Here is a 21,117-nt window from a genome sequence, read left to right on the forward strand (position 1 = left end):
AAGTCACTATATTGTACACCTGAAACGAACATAACACTGTATGTTAATTACACTTTGTTTTTAAAAAAAGATGAAATGAGGGAACAAAAAGGAAAAATCCAGTGAATGTCAGGTCTAAGAGCTCCTGGGGAGAATGAGTGGGCCTCGTCCAGAAGGCTCCTATTCTCTCTGCCTCTCAACCCCTCCTACAACAAAAAGAGGGGGCATGTAGTTGGGGGGTTCCTATGAGAAGTGGGGGGAGCCCCAGTCTGAGAGCAGAGAGAGCTGGGTCCCAGTGGGGTCTGACTTCATCCCTGAAAGGCTTGAGCCAGCCCCTTCCCGACCAGACCTCAGTTTCCCCAGCTATAAAGAGAGAAAAGCCCAGTTGACATGTGTGGGGTTCCTTCTGTTCCGGTAGTTCTGGGAGGGGAATGGGTGCCAGCAGCAAGCAGGAGACAGGATCTTTGTTTTGTGGCTTCTTAGGGGAAGCACTAAATTTGGAGTCTGAAGTCGTGGTCCCAGAGCAGCATTTCTTCAGCTTTTCCCCATCTGTCTCCCTGGGCACTCAGCTCCTTAAAGGCAGGCCCTTGTCTTATGCAGCTCTTTATCCCAGGCTCCCGCCCCCTGTACAGACCTTGCTAAGACCCTGCTCAGTGCATGTACGAGGAAGAAGATAATAAAAATGATAATTCTACCTCCTGCTGGTGCTTACTAGATGCCCTCACTTCATCTGAATGGGTTCATTTAGTCTTCATAACAGCCCTATAAGATAAGTAGAATTCGTAGCCCATTTTACAGATGGGTAGACTAAGGCTGAGAGCACTGAAATAACTTGCCCAAGATCACCCAGCTAGGAAGAAGCCAACCTGGGGTTTAGATGCAGGAATGGTGGCTCCAAAGTGGTGAGATTCATCGTTCTGCTATGTGGTGAGTGGGAGGGAGCAACTGTGGGCCCCACAGCCCAAATGGTACAGGTATGATTTAGAGAGGAGGTTTTCTTGTGTCCTGCAGGAGGAGGCAGCCATAGTTTGGCCAGGGCATGGATGAGGTGACCTTACCTTATTGTTGGCATCGGGACCCAGCTCTTCAAAGTGCTGGCTCATCCATCCGCTAGGGTCTCCTCTTTGTTGCTGCTGGAGCACATGGAATCTTCTAGAACAGAACAGAGCAGCCACTTCAGTATAAAACCCAAGGAAGAAATAGCCAAGGGACTGGTGTCCCTGGCAAGGGGAGATGGACATTTCCCTATGGGGAAGGAGCTTTGGGCCTGGAGACTGGAGAGCCTCCTAAGGGGCCTTGCCCCCTTCCAGTCCATTCTTCTCACCTTCTTCCTTCCCAGGGTCTCCCCACAGCTCCTAGCCCTTCACTAGGTACTCAGGATGCCTAGGAGCTTGCGTCCGCGCCCCTCTCCCACTCCAGCCTCTTGCTGGGCCTCCCACCAGACCCAAGCGCTGTCAGGATCCTTAGGACCCCCTCATTGGGATGGTTAAGATCCCACAGCTCGGTCTCAAGTCCTGGGCCAGCAGAGTTGACAGGCAAACCAAGTTCCGTCTGTGTTTAAGGCAAACTTCCGGAGAAGGCTGCTGGTTCTGCCTTGTAAATGTCTCCTCATTAACCAATGAGGACACTTCGGCCTCCCTACCAGGATGTGGACCTGATTCCACCTCCGCACAGACTCCTACTGATGAGAATCAGTTCAGTTCCACGGCTCCCATGAACTCCCCCCTCTGCCTCCTCTGAATGGTTCCAACTTCCTCCTTCTGGGCTCCCCTGGCGGTCACCTGCAGGGTGTCCCTATTGGAGTCCCCGAGAGAGCCCTTCCCCTCCTACTGAAAGTCTTTCTAGTCCTGTCAGCTATAACCTGTGACCTGGTAGAGGCCTGCCAGACCAAGCTGGCCCTGCCTTTGGGAGACACAAGGAGGGCCTGTCCCCAAGGAGGGAGGATGGGTACAGAGAGAAGCCAGAGAGAATTCTGGCATGGAGCCTGGTGGACTATGGAAGCCCAGCATGGGAACTGGTGCTTGGCCGCACCACTCATTCATTCACTCAACAGTTCCCCGGGGTGGGGGGCTGCTCCATGCCAGGCACTGGACAGACACTGGGAAAGAACCAGGCAGATGTGGTAATTCCCCAAAGGAGCATACAGTGTAGCAATGGTCGAACAACCATCACAAGGTGCAAGGTCAGAGCTGCGGCCAAGCCACTCCTCCCTCCTGAGCCTCAGCTTCTCGTTTCTAGAATGGACACACCACTACCCACCTCCTGGGCAGGTGGGCTGGTCGAATGAGTACACACAGAAAGCCTCCCACATAGTGACAAGTGCGTGTGGCATTTTCCAAACCAAAGGTTGCGTCTCAAGTACAGGTTGCAAAAGCATTAAGTGAGTCATGAACAGTTTCTTTTACGAAAGAAATGGAATAATAAAAACATTATATGCATCATACGTAATGTAAAAACATTACGTTTGTGAAACTTCTACTTTAGTTATAAGGGTGTGTGTCTGTATACACTGGGTCATATGGGAAAATGCATTATTTTTCAAAGAAGTTTGAAGGCCACTGGTGGTTCAGAGCAGGGTGCTGGGGTGACTCGGGGCTAGTTCAAATCCCAGCTTCACCACTTATTACACTGCGTGATACAGACACCTCCCTTCACCTCTGAGCCTCACGGGGGACAGCACATGCGAACGAGTTGCTCAGAACAGCACCCAGGACATCACAGGGCCTCCAAACATCACTACCTGGTCTTTGTGTATCGTTTGTGTACAGCCGGACCTCGGGTAAGGGCTAACCATCTCGGATTTAAATCAAGTAAAAAGGAAACTAGCATTTGTGTTGCTGGGGTTTCCTCGGTCAACAAGTTACCTTTTCAGGCATCGGTGCACCAGGCACCAGCCTCACAGCAGCTCTGTGAGGTGAATTCTAGCATTATTCCCATTTCACAGCTAACGGAACGGAGGAGTAGAAGTTCAGACTGAATGTGGCTCTGGCCGGCGGACCAACCAAACGCACACTCCTGCCCAGCACCAGAGGCACTGTGGGCCCTGATTCCTGCCTCCTCCAACCCCGAGGCCCCTAGTGGCTCCAGTTTTGAGGCTCCTTGTCTGCTGGAGCCCCAACTCAGGAGATGACCCCTCCCCCGGAAGTCATGAGCCAGCGCAGAGGCCCGAGGGCGGGCCCAAAGTGCCAGTGTCGCGGAAGCAGGGAACACAGGCAGCATCCCAGCATGATGTCAGCCGCTGGCTCTCACCACATCGATCATCCAGTCCTTAAGACATATTAAAATGGATTTAAAAAGACATTTTGCATTTTCTCTCCTTAACACCCACATTATTGCCACACATCGGCTTTTGTTTTAATTAAAATCGGTTTTGAAATCCTCCATGAAACTTCAGTGGGATTGTTAAAGGCGGCAATTTCCTTATCGGCAGTGCGTCCCCACAACATACTGTAATAGTTATTTTGCAACAAAGCACAAGTCTTATTAATTTAGCTCAATCAAATCAGCACCACGTTAATTTATGGGGCTGTAAAAATCTGGCAGTGCTGCTCTAGATCAAGGAACTTAGGGCAGGCAAGACACCAAGTGGGATGTTTATTTTGTACAATGGTCCCTAACTGCATTTCTGTGATTTAAAAGCTTTCCGAGGCGTGCGATGATAATATTACATGCATATAGAATTGTGTGTTTGCTATGCCTCATTACTCCCCACAGAGACCCAAAATCATTTGGTATTCAACTCCTACCTAAAATATTTCCTTTTACATACAAATATTTTTTCTGCTTTAAATGGCTTCTCTATGTTAATTTTTTTTTTTTTTTTCCCAGGGCTGTGAAGCAAGATCATTTCCTACGTAGGATTCTATTTTGGTCCAGTATTGATCTTTAGTGGTGGTTACTAAGTGGGTATTAGGCTTTCCCCCCTTCTTTTCCTCCAGCCAATCCCTCCAAGGCGGTTTCAGAGGGGTTAACTTTGCATTTTCTGCCCTTTTCTCCCCGCTCCCTTCCATATTCCCGCTTTGGGGGTTACTTTTACTAATGTCTTCTTTGGTGACTAGGAATGCTTCTCTCTCTCACTCATGTCTTAACAACAAAGCTTCACAATAATAATTACAATGATTTACTGGGAGATGCAGCTTAGCAGCCAGCAGAGAATTTGACAGGCATGGTGGGGAGGGGGACTGCAGCAGATGTGAGGTGGAAATCAGGAGATGGAGGTTCAGAGAGAGCAAGTGACTTACCTGATGTTACACAGCAAGTTAGGAAGTGCACTGGGCTCTGGGACTCAACCTAATTTTTCCATCAGTTGAATGAGGACCACAAGAATTGGAGGGAGGGGGGCGCCTGGGTGGCTCAGCCGCTTAGGTCCGACCTGGGCTCAGGTCATGATCTCACGGTTCATGGGTTCGAGCTCTGAGTCAGGCTGTGTGCTGACAGCTCGGAGTCTAGAGCCTGCCTCAGATCTGCGTCTCCCTCCCTCTCTGCCCCTCCCCGACTCATTCTCTCTCTCTCAAAAATGAACTAGGGAAAAAAAAAAAAAAAGAATCGGAGGGAGGTCACTCACGTGACACAGGGCTTGGCGCATAGTGGGTGCTCTGGGCGTAAACACGCGGCCCGTCCTCAGCAAGGCCCGGCCCGGTTTTTCAAGCACCTGGGTCTGAATTGCAGCGATGGACTCTGCAGGTGTCAGGAAGAGCAACCGACAGCCTCAAACACTTGCACCTGCCACACTTGGTGTACGAGACGCTTCCTTCTTGCGTCTACTCCAGGACAGCACAGTCTTGCTCTGGGGACGCGGACCGGGCACTGAAATATGATGCAAGCATTAACTAGTGTCTCAAGACAGGCATGCACGAAACCCCATTCAGGGGATGAGAAAACTGAGACTAGCAGAGACTTTTGAGGGCTGCCCTGGGGTCAGACAATCTGGCAGAGGGAGATTCCAACCCATGGCTATGGCCAAGGTCAGGGCCCTTTCCAGCACACTGGTTGTGTCTGGCACACTGGCCAGTCTGCAGGGGCCCAGGGAGATGGGGGCTAAGGTTTGGGCAGGCAGTTCCTGCTGGTGGTATAAGCATCCGCTGATGTGACAGCATTTGAGAGGCCCCAGAAGGCACTCCTTGCTCCCTTCCTGGCTGTGGCCGAGCCTTAGAAAGAATTGTCCCTGGGTTAAATCTTGCCTTTTCCCCCACACATGTGTGTATTTGCTTTAATTATATAACCTGCACCATCCAGTCCCATTCCTTCTGTGTCCTATTAGCGAGAATGAGTTTCTAGTTAGCCTAGAAACAGGAGAGCTCCCAGTGCCTGGGAGGGGCCTCTGGGTTGGGGGTGGAGATTCTGATGTGTGACTCCCAGATGCCACCACACCTTTAGGGACAATGATGTGGGACTCAGCACCTCCAAGGCCATTAACATCCACACCATTGTTGGACAAAGCCCTCGTTTGAAATTCACCCTTCCTGGGTGCACCTGCAAGCAACATCTTCAGGAAAGCATTATGACTTCATTTTGAGTGTTCAGGCATCCTCTCTGACCTACCAGTGCCAGGAGGCTCCAGAGCCACCTGGAGATGGAGGTGTCTCAGCCACATAAGTTAGCGGAGGCAGAGACAGCGGTCTCTGGGGCTGGGAGTGTAGAGAGGCAGAGGTGAGGTTCCCGGAGATGAGATGGAAGGGGTGTTCAGGCCTAGGCCAGATGTGGAGTTCATGGCCTCGATGCCTCTAGTGAGGAAGGGGGCCGGAAGAGTCACAGCCAGGAAGCTCAGTTCTAGGCAAATGCGAACCCTTTGGCTAAGTTCCAGAAAAGGACCACTGAGATGGGAAGGTGAGGTGTGAGTCTTAAGTCTGCTGGGTGAAGTCCAGAAGAGGCTTCACCCCAGGGTAGTGACGTCAGAACCAAAAGCTTCACCCTGGACTTCATTCAACAAGTTCTCTGGAAAACGTGCCGTGTGCCCAGCACTGGGGCGCGCTCGGGAAAGGAGAGGAAAGCACTCCCCACGCAGTCCTTGTCCTCCTGGAGCAGGCTCTGGGCCGCCTGTTGTCCTGGTGAGAATCCGTCCTCATATCCCGAGGCATTTGCTTTCTCCCTGCTTAGGGAGCTGGGCCCAGGAGGAAATGAAAATGCTTGTGGAGGAGGCTGCTCTTTGGACATCCCAGCTCCACCTCTGCAAACAAATGTCAAGCCTGTGCAAGGCCAGGCCCCATGGTTGAACCAATCTGAGGGTGGCAGTTGCCACAGAAAAGAGGCAGCGACTTGGTTGCTTTCAAAATGGCTTCTCTCAGACAAGGCCACAGCTAGGTCACAGAGTGCCTTTGTGTGAACTTGAAGAAGGAGCCATCTTAGGGCAGACACAGCCCCACAGGACCTCAGATTGGCGCAGGGATCCCAGGACGGACCTCAGCTTTTATAGCACCCTGGGCTGGGCACACTTGTGCAGTGAACAACCTGGACAACTGTAGTTGGTGGCTTTGCCCCAGAGCCCAACTGCATGGTCAAAGCCGCCAGGCCCTGACGATGCAGGCCAAGGCTTCCCCTACACCTATGGATCACCCCAGATCTAAACCAAGACTCTCCCCCCAAAGATGAAGGAAGCTGTACCCTAACACCTCCTCCCCTTCTGACACAACCCGCTCGCTCAGGCACCGGTATCACACCCACGACCTCCTCCATCACTGCGTCTTTCCTTTCACGGAGGGACAGGTGGACGTGGCAGGGGGAGGGGGGAAGACCACTGGAACCACTTTCCACAGCCAGTGCCAAGCCTTCCCCTCTCTCCGCGGTTCTTTAAGAAGGCTTTCTAAAGAAGAGGAACCTTCCGTGGTAGCAGATGGCGGATAAGTAGGAATGGTAAATAGTTTTAATTACTGCATAATGTAAGTGAGACAATAAAGGGGAGACAGTGGAAGCAAGCTGCTGCCGCCGAGGCCCTGAAACTGTTGTGGGGCCCAATTTGTCTGGCATGTGCTGTTCTCAGTCTTGGGAGGGCTTTAAAGAGAACGCCGAAAATATTAATTGCCCGCCTCACTGGCCCATCCATCTTCACAACCGAGTAACACGCTTTTTTAATTTCAGGGGAATCGTTTTCAAATGGGAATCATGCAAATGAGTATTTTAGCTATTCATTTGTTTTACTGCGAGCGCTTTGTGAGCAAATGGCCTACAGCTTGCAATGAATTAAAAGACACGGGCACTGGAGACCGATTTTTAATACAAAGTCTTGACTCGGAGACGACCCCGACCAGCAGCACAGAAAATGTTGGCATAGCAACTTTGGGCATTTTCATGCAAATTGGCTTCTATATAGATGATACGAATGCAATGTTTTCCTTCAACTAATCATCATAAAATTAGTTTCACTATATTTAAATGCCTCCACTTAATGCATTATATCCATATGCATGAAATTGCCTCCGCTAATGCAGTACATAAAATGCCAAAGATACAATGAATAGCCAAATTGCAAGCAGTTATGTTATCTCCCATAAAACGGCTCCCCTCCCCCCTTCTTTTTTGTGAGTGTGGGTGTTATTGAATGTGTGGGCACCAAAGGCATCTATCACAAATTGCTATTAACACACACACACACACACACATGCAAACACGCACACACACACACGCACACACACCCCAAAGTCCTCTTCAGTTAAGTAACGTTAAGCTTGTAACCCAATCTAACAAAAGCCAAATGAAACTGGGCCTGGGCAGGCTGTGTTCACCTGGGCCGGCCGCCCTCTCCTCGCACAATCTGCGAGGCCTGCAGGAGATGGCAGAGCAGAGAGCACCGCCTGGCTTTGGGGTTAGCTCCAGTGGGGGTGGTTTCACGCCCCGCCCCTGTCACCCGGTGGATGGGGAGGCCCCAGAGAGATGTGTCTGAGCTAATCCGGGACCAAGAGGCCATCCGGGAATAATAAAAAATGGAGCCACTGTTGGTGAGAAACGGCCTCTGAAGACTGGCCACGGAAGCCTGGGGAGAGGAGGACTCTGGCAGAACATGATCAAAGTCAACAACTGAGGAAGGACAGGAGAGGAAGGAAGGCAGGGATATCCATGGAATCCCTAGGTTCTGGGTGCTGGGCTTGGAACTGTACGTCCTCCATGGCATGTCATCTTTACAGCAGGGAAAAGGTCAACATGATCATCGTTGGTCTTAAGGACTCTGAGATGAGTCTCAAAGAAATTGAGGAACATGTCCAAAGTCACATGAACAGTAGGCAGTGGAGGAAGGATTTAAACCCAGGTCTCTGGGAGTCCAAAGCCTCACTTTCCTCTGTGCCAGGCTGCCCCCTGCAGATGGCATCAAGTAATGGCAGGAATCGGTTAAATTACTCTTTGCTCCAAGAGGAGCTGTCCTCTCTCCAAGCGAAGTAGGGGCTGCGAGGGTGGAAGGAGATAGTGGTTGAAGGGGACTTTTCTTCAACGTGTAAACCTGATTCTCCTTGGGTATCTGATGAGTCCTCAGTACAGATGCCAAATCCCCCCAGGGTCACACGATGTGTTTATTACGGGGACAGAGGGCTGTGCACCCCAACTTACTATCTGGGCCTCTACCCTCCTCCAATCCCACCAAGGGAGTCCGGGCTCTTCTCTGCCCCAGCCTTGGTGGGTTTGAAATTTGGCTTAAATATACGGATGCTATTCATGTTCAGGGTGGGAGTTAGGAGACAGAGAAGCAAGAGGTGAAACTCGAAAAACACAAGCCCTTCTTTTCCACCCGGAGATGGTGTTCCATCTCCAGAAGGCTCCAGTTCTCATTCCCTGGGGGACTTTGTGTCTGGCTTAAGTAGGGGTGGCATTTCCTCACAAGAATGCGTGAGGTTGCTATGGAAACAGTATGGTGGTTTCCCCCCAAAATTAAAGATAGAATTACCATATGATCCAGCACTCTCACTTCCGGGCGCCTCCCTAAAAGAAGCGAAAGCGGGGACTCAGATGTTTGCTCAGCCGTGTTCACGGCAGCATCACTCACAACAGACGCAGTGTGGAAACAACCCAAAGGCCCACGAGGGGATGAAGGGGTAAGCAAAACGGCATATATACCTACGAGGGAATATTATTCAGTCTTACAAAGGGAGGACACAGGCGACAATAAGGATGAACCTTGAAGACATTATGCTACGTGAAGTCAATCGGTCACAAAAAGGCAAACCCTGCATGACTCCACTTATGTGAGGTGCCTGACACAGCCACATTCATAGAGAAACCACACCGGTAGTTTCCAGGGGATGGAAGAAGGGAGGACAGGGGTGTTGGTATTTAACAGCCACTGAGTTTGAGTTTGGGACGATGAGGAGAGTTTTGGGGATGGATGATGGTATATTTGCACCACAATGTGAATGCACTTCATGCTACTGAGCTGTACACGTAAAAATGGTGAAGGTAGTAAACTTATGTGTATTTTACCACAACTAATAATTTAAAAAAAAAAAAATGCATGAGGTAGGAAAACATCTCTTCAAGACCCCATGCAGGCCACCGAATTCAGGAGCCAAACCGTCCGGGCAGCTTCATGAAGAGGTGAGAACAGTTCCTCCCGACTGCTCGGGACTGCTCACCTCTAGCGAAGCACTTACTTCTGTGTTCAATATGAGCCAGTTGAGTTAAACTAAGGGGTAAAGTGAGGGAGACACCTATGAGTGATACAATTAGCCAGGGTCTAAGCCACAGATCAGGAATCCCTCCAATCTCATTGAGTTGGTCCATTTTCATTTCCTTCTTGTCCTTCTCCCTTTTGTCTTCTATCTTGTGTGGACAACCCCCTCCACCCATCCCCAGCATACAAATACTCCTCTTACATTTCTGTCCACTGGCCTATTTTGTTGTTGTCCCCCCCCCCCCCCCACAAAGTGTTTTTCTCACCACCTGGAATTGTTAATAGCTACTGTGGCTAAGTCAAATTGGCGTGCTTTCTTGCAAATTGAGTGATTTATGTGATGCACCCCCTTACCAATGCATATGCTGAACACCGATTCTCCTAATGACCACCAGGTGGCATGATTTGGAAAACCCAACCTATATCACTAATGGCAAATACCACCTCAGGTGGCTGTCCTCCTGTGAGATTTGGAGGCATGGTGTCTAGGTGGCGATTAACCAGGACTTGAAGGAGGGCACATCGGTATTAAAAAGCCAGACCTTTCAATGACTGCAAGTATAAGGGCTCTGATGATGCCCCATAGTTCCAGCTGCTTTTCATGTTCCCTCTCATATCTTAGCTCCCAGAAGAACCATTATTGGGTTATGTCTTGGGTATAACCTGCCTCTAGGACAGGACTGCATGCTTCAGCCCTCGTAGTACTGGATGGACCACTCTCTCCCAGGGCCTAGCTCCTAAGGTCAGATGATATGTCCCATGTCATTCTGTTTTGGCTATGTTTTCCAGTTTCAGCTTTTAAAGAGTTTTCTCCTGGAAAACGTCCTGTGGTGAGAACAGCTCCTTCCGATTGCTCGAGAAGGAACCACCTTCCCAAATGCAGCTTCCTGTGCTAGTTCCTTCCTGCACCTCCTCCTGCTGCCTGTGGGGGAAGCTGGGGCTCCTGCTACAGTGGAATCCTGCCATCCCTGACCTGTGTAAACCTGTTGTCTCCCTTCCTAGAACTTTCTTTTGTGACTAATCGTATTCTCCTGGTTTATAAGCAGTCAGGGAACAAAGAAATGATGACTATTAAGAATTAGTGGGGGGGCGCCTGGGTGGCTCAGTCGGTTGAGCGGCCGACTTCGGCTCAGGTCACGATCTCGCGGTCCATGAGTTCAAGCCCCGCATCGGGCTCTGTGCTGAGAGCTCAGAGCCTGGAGCCTGTTTCAGATTCTGTGTCTCCCTCTCTCTGACCCTCCCCCATTCATGCTCTGTTTCTCTCTGTCTCAAAAATAAATAAAACTTAAAAAAAAAATTAAAAAAAAAAAAAAAAAAAAAGAATTAGTGGGAATTCAGCAAGAAAAGGCATATGCTCAACTCACCTGGTTTCCCTCTGACGGGACGCTTTTAGACATAATGCATTTTGATTGCTAGGAAGCATTTCTTAAGTCTCTGTTGTTAGCCTTGTAGACAAAATGGAGGGAGGGGGCAAGATGAGAGTTTAGAGATGCAGATTCACGGCTGGTTAGTCAACCCCACACAAACAGTAGGGGAAACTGATTGGAAGGCAGTCACTGGTGAAGTGTTGTAAGGCCTACCCTTATCTCTGTTCATTTCTACCTGTTACTGCCTTAAAGGGAGACTCTCAAAGCACACGTTCCCTGTTTCCAGGCATTGCAGAAACCGTTGCGTGGCAAAATTAGGGCTGGAAAAGTCCTTAATGGGCTACAAAAGAAAAAAATATACAATAGGCTGGATGCAAGCAGGTGAAGTTCAACAGACAAAGAAAAACGTGGTTTCCCATTTAAGTTCAAACAATCAATTGGCTGAGCATAGGATGGGGGACACTTAACAGCACGTTCTTGTTTAAAATCCCTGGAGTTTCAGCAATCCAAAAATGGATTCCTAACTAAAGATGGGGCCCAGCTGCTCAAAGGAACTAGTGCCAGCTGCAATGGTATGAACACAAGCGTGTGGCAAAAGGGGGTCGTGGTGCCCGAGCCGCTAAGCACGCCGGGCTGAGTGACCTAGATGGTCAGGATAACGTAGTCATTTGATGATGCTTGAGCCGCAGAAACAGGGACAGATCTGGTCTCTGCTCAACGACTCTTGGAGGGGAGGGACCACATCCCGTTGCGTACATTCCCAGTATCTCTTATGGAAGAAGAGAAGGTGATGGTCCTGTTGGTCAAAAGAATGGATACATGAATGATTGGAGGGGACGGGAGGCTTTCTTGAAAGACTGGAAAGGTTTTCACAGTAGAGGGAACCAGGGCCCAACTGTGATGTCTGCAGTACTCTGAGCCTACCCACAACCCTACGTGTGGCAGCCCCACTCCTGGGATTCCAATTATAAGTGATTTGCATATCCTGTAGTGGAAGGAGACATCCACTGCTGGGTTCAAATTCGCATTGGGTTCCACACGGGGTGTGGAACCTACTTTAAAAAGGGGTGGGGGGAGGATGCTCCAACAAACCGTGTAGAATGGATGGGTTTTCCCTGAACACATCTCATCACCCACTGGTTTCCCACTGATAATAAACACCCGTCTGTCCCCTAAACCCTGCTCTTCAGGTGCAGAGTCTCTCCTAGGGGAAACCTCCCTGACATCCCCCAACCATGATTTTCCTTGTCTCTTCTGCTTCCAGCCCTGGCTGTTACAGAACTGGGCAATTCCAGGCCTCAAGGAAGGTTCTCCAGACTATCCCTCACGTGTGGCGATTCTCTGTAATATTTTGGCTCCGTGGCATTCTCAGTAACTACCAGATAAAGACAGCTCCTTGGAAGAAGCGGGTATTTATGGGGGCAGCCATGTTTACCTTCCAAAGAAGATTCAGGACAATGACACGCTGCCCCTTCCCATCACATTTGTCCAAGTATTTCCTTAAATGGTGAGGGGATTTGGTTCTTTAACTCTTTCAGGATGCATTAATGGCCATGTGAGAAAGATTCCTTTTGAGGCCACTGGAACCTCTTGCTGGTTTTCTCAGAAGTAGAAGTCCCTTAGCTGGGAGTCTCCAATCCCTGGGAGACCTTGGGGGAAGTTGCTTTTCCTCTCTGTGCCTCATTTTCTCTAACTATAAAATGAAAGGATGTGGGTAGAGAAGCTCTGAGGTCCCTACCAGCAACAATGGCACAATTATATAGTGTGGGCATACCCCCAATAACTGAGGCTGAAATATCAAAACAAGATCTGGGGTTAGTAAACAAAGCTTATTAAATGGAACCCTCAAACAATTATTCTTCTGATCTCAATCAAGAGACCCAAATAATCTGGCTTCTCAATTTGCAATTTCCTTGAATTCCTGCTGTTGATTAGTTCGGGTAGCCAGTTAATGGATTCTGGCACACCAAACCCATTCGTTTTGTTTTCTTAGAGGCAGGCTCCCATCTTGGAAATCAGAACCAGGAGGTAATGGCTTTTGATGTATTGTCAACAGGAGAGTCGGGAGTTCTCGCACAGCGTCGTCACCGCCTGGGATCCCACAAGAACAATGACATTGAGGCTGGGGATGAAAAAGATGGGGAGGATGTCGCAGGCAGAGGGTGCCACTGGGCATCATGGGGCATGGGCAGGGTAGACATCTGGTGAGACAAGGCTGGAAGAGGCAGAGCCCATAGGCAAGCTGGTTAAGATCTGGGGTGTCCAGTGGTATCCATCAGAGGAGAGCAGAGGGGTCAATAATAAGAATTCACAATTGGGTACTGAGGGCTCAAACCAGAGAGGAAGTGGAAATTCTAATTTCAAGGACCATGTTAACTTGCTGTCTTGGAGAGCTGGCAGATGCCCGAGGCAGGAGCAAAGGCTCAGGACCCAGTTGGCCCAGAGTATGTCCATCCATTCAACAATATTTATTGAGGACCTACTATGTGCTAACTGTTGTTCTAGGCACTGTGGATACAGTCATAAAAGGCCAACAGAAGAGCCTTGCCCCTGTGGAACTAACTCCCGTGGAGGAGGCAAGTAACAAATAATCACATCACACATTGTCAGGTAGAGATGGACAAGAACCGTTACAAAGTAACACAGAGAAAAGGCACGGAGAGTGATGGGAGCTGCTATTTAGATAGGGTGGTCAGGGAAGGCTTCCCGGAGGAGGTGACAGGGAGCAAAGACCTGAATGAAGCAGGGAGTGAGCCATGTGAATACCAAATACATTTCACCAAAAGCTGCTCTTTGTACCATGGGTGACGGAGCTGCTATAGCATTCAAGCTGTGAGTGCTGTAGAAAATGCAGCTAATCATGGCTTGAGCAGAGAACATTAATTTAACTCACTGAATAAGAGATGCAGTAGGCAGCCCAGGGCTGGGACAGAGGGTTCAAGGGGCCTTGCGACCCAGGTTCCTCTCTTCTTTTTAGCCTGTGGCTTTTGTCCTCAAGGCCATGAAGCAGCTGCTCACTCCCAGGCACAGAGTATAAGTCAAGATGTGAAGGGGGAAGAGAATGGGCAAAAAGATCTAAAAGGATATCAGCTGATTCTGTCCCCATTAGCTCCAGCCAATGACTTCTGCTGTGTCCTCGTGGCCAGGACTGGGTCACATGGCCACCTCTGCACCAGTCACTGGAAGGGAGAGAGGGGCTGTGTGTGGGAGCCAGGCCCACCCATCAGCACCATCGACCCTGGGCCATTCTCTCAGGGCCTCCCTTCATGGAGGGCAACTCTCTGACGGCTTTCGCCCTGAGTCATCTGAAAATCCCAGCTCTCCTCTGATGAGTAACAGCCCTGTAGGGAATCAGGAAAACCCAGCTCCAGTTCAAGCTCTGCCACAAACTTGCTGTGTGACCTTGGGCCAGCTGCTTCTAGTCTCTGGGCCTTGCTGGAGCAATCACGAGACTGCTCTCTGCATTAACAGTCTAAGGTTCCAAGAGCCGCCCTTGTCTCTGCCACCATAAATTCTACCACACAGAGCCCCTGAGAACTCAGCTGGGTCCTAGAGGGGCCCACAGAATGGCCATTTGACCAAAAGAGACACCAGCTCTTAGAGGCAACCCAGCTGGCAGGGCCAGGACAAGGATTAGGTAAGTGAGGCACTTGCCCATAGGAATACAAGTGGGTGCCAAAAAGGTAGTAATTAAGATACATAATATTGTAATGCAATATTTTAAAAAAATTTTAATGCTTATTAATTTTTGAGAGAGAGAGACAGAACATGAGCAGGGGAGGGGTAGAGAGAGAGGGAGACGCAGAATCCGAAGCTGGCTCAGGCTCTGAGCTGTCAGCACAGAACCCGACGCGAGGCTCGAACTCACAAACTGTGAGATCGTGACCTGAGCCGAAGTCGGACGCTCAACCGACAGCCACCCAGGTGCCCCTGTAATGCAATATTTTTTAAATCAAAGCTAATATAAAAAAAATCCATGTTGAACAAAATATCAAAATTTTTAATAAAGAAAATCAATATTACTGATTTTTCCTTTTACTTCCAACTCCCAGATGGTTCAGCAATGGCATGACATCGTTACTGACCCTCTTTAATTTAAAATTGTGAAATTTTGCTTATCATCAACATTTTGCATTAAGTTTGGTTTTCAAAATATATTCTGTTAAAATACTACTATTTGACCGCTGAGTATTTGGGGCCTTTATTTTGCGCCCAGTGCAAATCCCTGACTGGCCTCACCCTGCCCTGCCAGCTTTAAGGAGCCTTTGAGAGCCTGTTGCTGGACAGTGGCCAATCTGTGCAGTCAGGCATTTGCCCTGTCTGGGGACTTCAGGGTCACACAGTGGACATGGGCAATTTTTAGCACTTTGCCACGAGGTGTTTGGATTAAAGGCCCTGGTATTTCTTTAATAAGAAAAACAGGCTGCAGCCATTAAAAATTTAGTCCTACAAATAGCTCCTAGTAGCGCTTCTCTGAGGTGCTGTATTTATTTAATCATAGTAAATTTGGGCCAAATTCTCTCCTGGGGTTTCCAGCACCTGCCTCTATACCCCTGAGGAGTCTGTCACTAGGACCATGCCATTCGCACAAAATCCCTCTGCCTTTGGCTCCCCTGGCCCGCTGGCTCACAGGGAGATAAAACACCTTAGCCTCATTACTCAGATGGCTAATTGCGAACTGATTTAATTAAAGTATACAGATATTTCCCCAAGTTAGTTACATTTCATATCACTCCATTAGGAGTAATTGGCTGGAATGAGAAGCAGCAGAAAGGGAGGCTGGCCAGGTAGGTGGGGAGCAGGGAGCCCCCTTGGTCTGTGGAACGTGTGCTGCCTGACTGTGGGGGCGGTCTGAAGGCGTTCCCGAGGGTACAAGTTCACTGAGAGACGCGCCTCCGCTCAGAAGCCCACCGGGGACGTCCCTGGATCATTTTAACCCCAGGCACTAGATTGCGCACAGCCTGGGTCAGGAGCCTGGGTTTCAAGCCCATTCCGTACTTAGGGGTTCTGTGACCTGGAGCAGTCACCTCACTCACTTGACTCTTGGCTTCTTCCCCTATAAAATGAGAATAATAGTACTGCCTGCCTCAGACGGTTGGTACCAGGTTCAGGGGAACAAGCTTGGAAAGCCTTTATTTTAGCATAGTACCTGGCACATGGTTAATGCTTAATAAATAATAATACTGTTATTTGGGGCCGGGAGTGTGGTTACGGAGTGAAGCAGTATGGACAGGAGAAGAAGCATCTGCCTTGGAGTCAGAAACCTTGCCGTCTGGTCTCAGGTACGCCCCTAACTGTGCAATATTGGGCAAGTTGCTTCCTTTCCAGGGCCTCAGTTTACTTTTCTGGCCAATTAAGGGAAGGAGGCAGAGGCTGAGGTTTGCCCACGCTATATCCATTCTCCCCTTCTTCCTTACTAGCAAAGCCCTGACTGGGGCAGCAATGCCCAGCTACAACATCCATAGTTCCCAACCTCCCTTATAGATAGGGCCAGCCCCATGAATTCTGGTCAACGAAGTGAAAGTCAAAGATGTTCCCTTCTAGGGTGGGGTTCCCAAGAAGTCTCCTTTAAAAGGGGCTGACTCAGCTGGCAAGCACCCCTCCCACCCTCCCCTCCTTCCTTCTTTCTCCCACCTGGAATGTGATCCTGATGGTTGGAGCTCCAGTAGCTATCTTATGACCAAGAGGTAACCTTGAGGGTGGAAGCTACTTGCAGAGCCACTTGGCCAAGCAGAGAGATAGAAGATGCCAGAGACTCTGATGACATCTTGGAGTTGTTGCCCCAGCCATGACCACCCTGGATTTCACAGCACCTGAGAGAGAAAAATTGACCTGCCCTTTTGTGTTTTGTTTTTGTTTCTGTTAAGCCTGAGCCTTTTTGGGTCTCGATTACTTGCTGCTGAATGCTATCCCTTACGGATACAGGGTGTCCTGCTCTATCAGAAGAGTAAAGCTTGATCTCTGAGCTGGTCACAACTTTCTGTCCTCTTTCTGCACCAGGGGGATCCCTCAGCCTGCAGCAATGTTACCTCACCCCCACCCCGGCTCCAGCCCCAATCTGCTCACCCACTTTAGGATCTTCACTACACAGCCGAGATCCCCATATTCCTAGGCTATAAGTCTCAAAACTTGAGGAGGTAAGAAGCAACCTCTTCCCACAGAGAGATCATGTACCCAATCTACCTATTTTCCAAGCACCTATACGGCCAGCCCATTTGCTCACTGCCATGGCAGGGGTAAGACAGCTTGGGACAGCTTGCAGCTCTGGTGTACTGGAAAATGCAAGGATTCACTGCTGAAATAACTGATTTTCATCCCTGTTCTGTCCCTTACTGGTTGTGTGACCGCCAGAGACTGAATGTGCCCCCCAAAATTCCTATGTTGAAACCTAATGCCCAGTCTGTTGGGATTAGGAGGTGGAGACTTTAGGAGATGAGAGGTCATGAGGGTGGGGCCCTCACGAATGGGATTAGTGCCCTCATCAAAGAGGCCCAAGGGAGCTCCCTGCAGCCTCTGCCCCATGAGGTTACGGTGAAAGGACGGCCGTGTACAGAGAAGCAGGTCTCACTAGACACCGAATCTACCAGTGCCTTGAGCTTGAACTTCCCAGCCTCTAACACTGTAAGAAATGAATTTCTGTTGTTTCTAAGCTACACAGCCTGGGCTATTTTGCTATAGCAGCCCAAATGCACTAAGATAGTGACCTGTGGAAAGTCTCTTAAGTCTTTCTGGACCTTGGTTTTCTCATTTATAAAGTGAGCAGAATAGGGCCGTCTGGGCAGCTCAGTCAGTTAAGTGTCCAACTCTTGATTTCGGCTCAGGTCATGATCTCATGGTTCACAGGATCAAGCCCACACTGGGCTCTGTGCTGACAGAGCAGAACCTGTTTGGGATTCTCTCTCCTTCTCTGTGACCCTCCCCCTGCTCATGCTCTGTCTCTCAAAAACAAATACATAAACGTTTAAAAAAAAAAAAACACCAAATAAAGTGGGCAGAATAATACCATACCATTCTGTAGGGGACAGGATGTAAAAACGAAATGTGGGAGAGATGCACTGTAAATCAAAAAGTGTAGTACTCATCAGAACCTGTCATTATCATCAGAGACATTTTTTAAGCCAATCCACAAGATTTCCTGAGCTCCTTCTCTGAGCCCAACCCTGTAGGCATGGTGAGAGGAATACCAAAAAAGTACAAGCCACTATCCTCCATTTTGCAGAGAGAAAAGGGGAGTTCAGAGAGGTTAAGTAACTTGTCTAAGGCCACACAGCTAAAGAGTGGACGTGCTGGGATTTAAGCCCAGCTGTCTGAGTCTAAAACATTCCACAGCCTCGCCACATAGAGGTGAGAGGCTATGGCCAAATCCAGCCACACCTGATTTTAAAAATAAAGTCTTCTTGGACCACAGACACACTCATATGTTTACATCTTGTCTCTAGCTGCTTTTGCACTACGGTGGCAGAGTTGAGTAGTTGCATAGAGGTTGTGTGGCTCACAAAACTCAAAATATTTTCCACCTGGGCCTTTTCAAAGTTCTCCGAACGCTAATCTCTAGCGTCCTATTTGTCCACCGTCTGGCCCCCAGTGAACACCCTTTTCCACGCCTGACACCGCGGCCACCGGTGATGCAGAGACACGTCCGACGTGAGTCTGCTTATTTCTCAGGTTACGAGTGAGGCTGGCCCCATTTCACAGATGAGATTTCCTCCATGAGAGGAGCCTGGAGATCCGCACCAGGACATGGCGAGGAGGAATGGAAGGAGAATGTGGAGGAGAGCCGTGGGCTCTCCTCGTGTCTCTCTCCATCCCCTCTACCGACTCCCACTTGTCAGAAAGTCAGGGAAAGTTGATAGGCTGGGTGCTGGCCGCATGCTCTGCACGGACACCTCATCCACCGCCCTCTGCCCTTCCTCTGCCTCCCAACCTGCTGCCCCTTCCAGACGGGCTCAGAGTACCAGGGCGTCCACCTCGCCTACCACGCAACCCCCCAGAGCCCTTCCCGGCCCCTCTGCCCCCACCCACCTCACTGGTGTGTTTACTTAAGGCTGGATTCTATATCTGGAAGTTCATTAATTTTTCGTGGGTGCCAAAACGCGGATCATTTGTGCTTATCCTCAACTAAATAAGTCAGGTCATAAGAGGTAATGCCATGGGTAGTGGAATGTAAACAAACACATTCTACCTCAATAAACATGCTAATTTCCAGCTATAATATTCACAAGTAAAAGATCCATCACGCCGACCCTATTTGGCAAAGGCAGCGGGCCTCATCCGTCAACGGGGGAGGCTCCCGCCAGTTCTCCGCGGGAGGGAAATAGTACAACTTAACTTGCTTGATGACGCCCTCGGGGGGAAACATGAGCCTCATAAATGAGTCTGGAAATGTGATAAAAGGATAATCTTGCATAAATGAGCCTATATCATCATTACCTGCACCGACCAAGGCCAGGCACAGGCTTTGAGTGATGGAGTCACATTTCACATAAATTAAGGCCGAGGAGCTAGTGCACCAGGCCAGCGGGGGCTCTCTGTCCTTGCTGTGTCCCGCTGCCCACCCTCGCCCGAGGCTGCCACACAGGATGCGCGGAGGGCCGAGCAGGAGGTTCAGGGCTGGCTGGGGCTGGGGCGCCGGGATGGGAAGACTGCCCAGGCCCAACCTGAACATGAGTACACCCTTGGCAATTGGTGACATCAGAGCGGGTATTGGTCCTTCCTCCCACCTCTCAGAAAAAATTAAGGAATCCATTATTTGATTTGCTCAGTTTAGTGGACACCTATTAAAGGGCAAGGCACTGAGAGGCACTTGGAAAATCAAAATAAGATGAAGCCCTTGTTTATAAGAATTCACCGTGGGCTCAGCGAGGCAAAACAAGTCGTCCCAGCCCGCTTGGTCTGTGGTCAAGTGTGGAGGGTGCTCAGAGGACAGAAGGGCTCCCCGGCCTGGCTAAAGCAGAGAAGGTCAGGCCTTCGGGGCATAAAGGAAGACAGGCTACTACTCAGTGAGTGGTGAAGAGCTGGGTCTCCCTCTCCTTGCTGCCCCTCCCCAAGGCCCTCAAGGACACTGCCCCGCGTGCAGCTTCTGCTGAACTCCTCTGTTCGGCCTGTGAGGACTTTTAGCAAAAGAAAGAGAGATGAGGGGCACCTGGATGGCTCACTTGATTGAGCATCCGACTTCGGATCAGGTCATGATCTTACAGTTCGTGGGTTCAAGCCCTGCATGGGGCTCTGTCCTGACAGCTCAGAGCCTTGGGCCTGCTTCACATTCTGTGTCCTCCACTGTCTCTGCCCCACCCCTGCTTGTGCTTTGTCTCTGCCTTTCGAAAATGAATAAACATTAAAAAAAATTTTTTTTTAAAGAAAAAAAAGAGGAGGGACAAATACACAGAACCTGTAAGCTGTCTCGGAAAAGATCTGGCGGAGATCTTGACGCTCTTTCCTGATCCTCCCTTGCCCCTCCCCCCCCCCCCCCGTGATGTTGTGGGTGCCCTACCCAGCTCCCTTATTCACACGGCTGAGGCACCCGTCCTGGCAGTGTTGACAGCCACCGCTCACAGCCACCCTCTTCCTCAGAGAACTGTCTTTGGCCAAAGAGGAGCCACCTCACCTGGGGGGTTATCCCTCCCTGCTCCTCTGATGTCAGACTAGGTGACTCTGGGGGTACAGAGGCTGGCCCCCTTGACTGACCCCTTTGTCAGGGGTCATGCTCTGAGGTGCGGCTCCCACCAGGACGGGTCAGGCTGAGGCCAGACTCCGGCCAAGACCACATCCTTGCTGCCCCATCCTGCTTCCCTTACCCACTTCTCCCAAGAACATGCCCCTTGCCCCTGATAAACTACATGCATCAAAATCTCCGTCTCAGGCTCTGCTTTTAGGTAGCCTGACCCAGGCTCTCCATTTTCCTCAAAGACAGACTTGGAAACAACCCACCACAAGGCAGCACAGCAGGGGCAGTACCGGGTAATGACGAATGTGCTGGGGGGCTCAGAGAAGGAGAATCTAGCTATGCCTCAGGGGGTCAGGGAGGGCACCTTGGAGAAGGGCTGCCCACCTTCCCTGGGCTGGGTCCTGCATTCTCCAGGTGGGTGAGGTGGGAAGGGGGTTCCAGGCAGAAGGAACAGCATGTCCTTCCGTTTCCCAGGCACTTTCCAGCATCACTTCATGGCAAATAGCAGCATCCAT

General features: G+C 50.0%; 1 long non-coding RNA gene across 1 annotated transcript in view; it reads right to left on the minus strand.

Moving 5' to 3' along the window:
• Positions 1 to 16,578: 16,578 nt before the first annotated feature.
• LOC132668966 (uncharacterized) overlaps positions 16,579 to 21,117 on the minus strand; it is a 35,769-nt gene continuing 31,230 nt past the window's right edge. The window contains exon 5 of the long non-coding RNA XR_013555921.2: positions 16,579 to 16,751. This is a non-coding gene — a long non-coding RNA (uncharacterized LOC132668966). The remainder of the gene's footprint in view (positions 16,752 to 21,117) is intronic.

This window comes from Panthera onca, chromosome B3, assembly GCF_046562875.1.
Source record: "Panthera onca isolate mPanOnc1 chromosome B3, mPanOnc1 haplotype 2, whole genome shotgun sequence".
In the NCBI taxonomy this organism is placed as follows: domain Eukaryota; kingdom Metazoa; phylum Chordata; class Mammalia; order Carnivora; family Felidae; genus Panthera; species Panthera onca.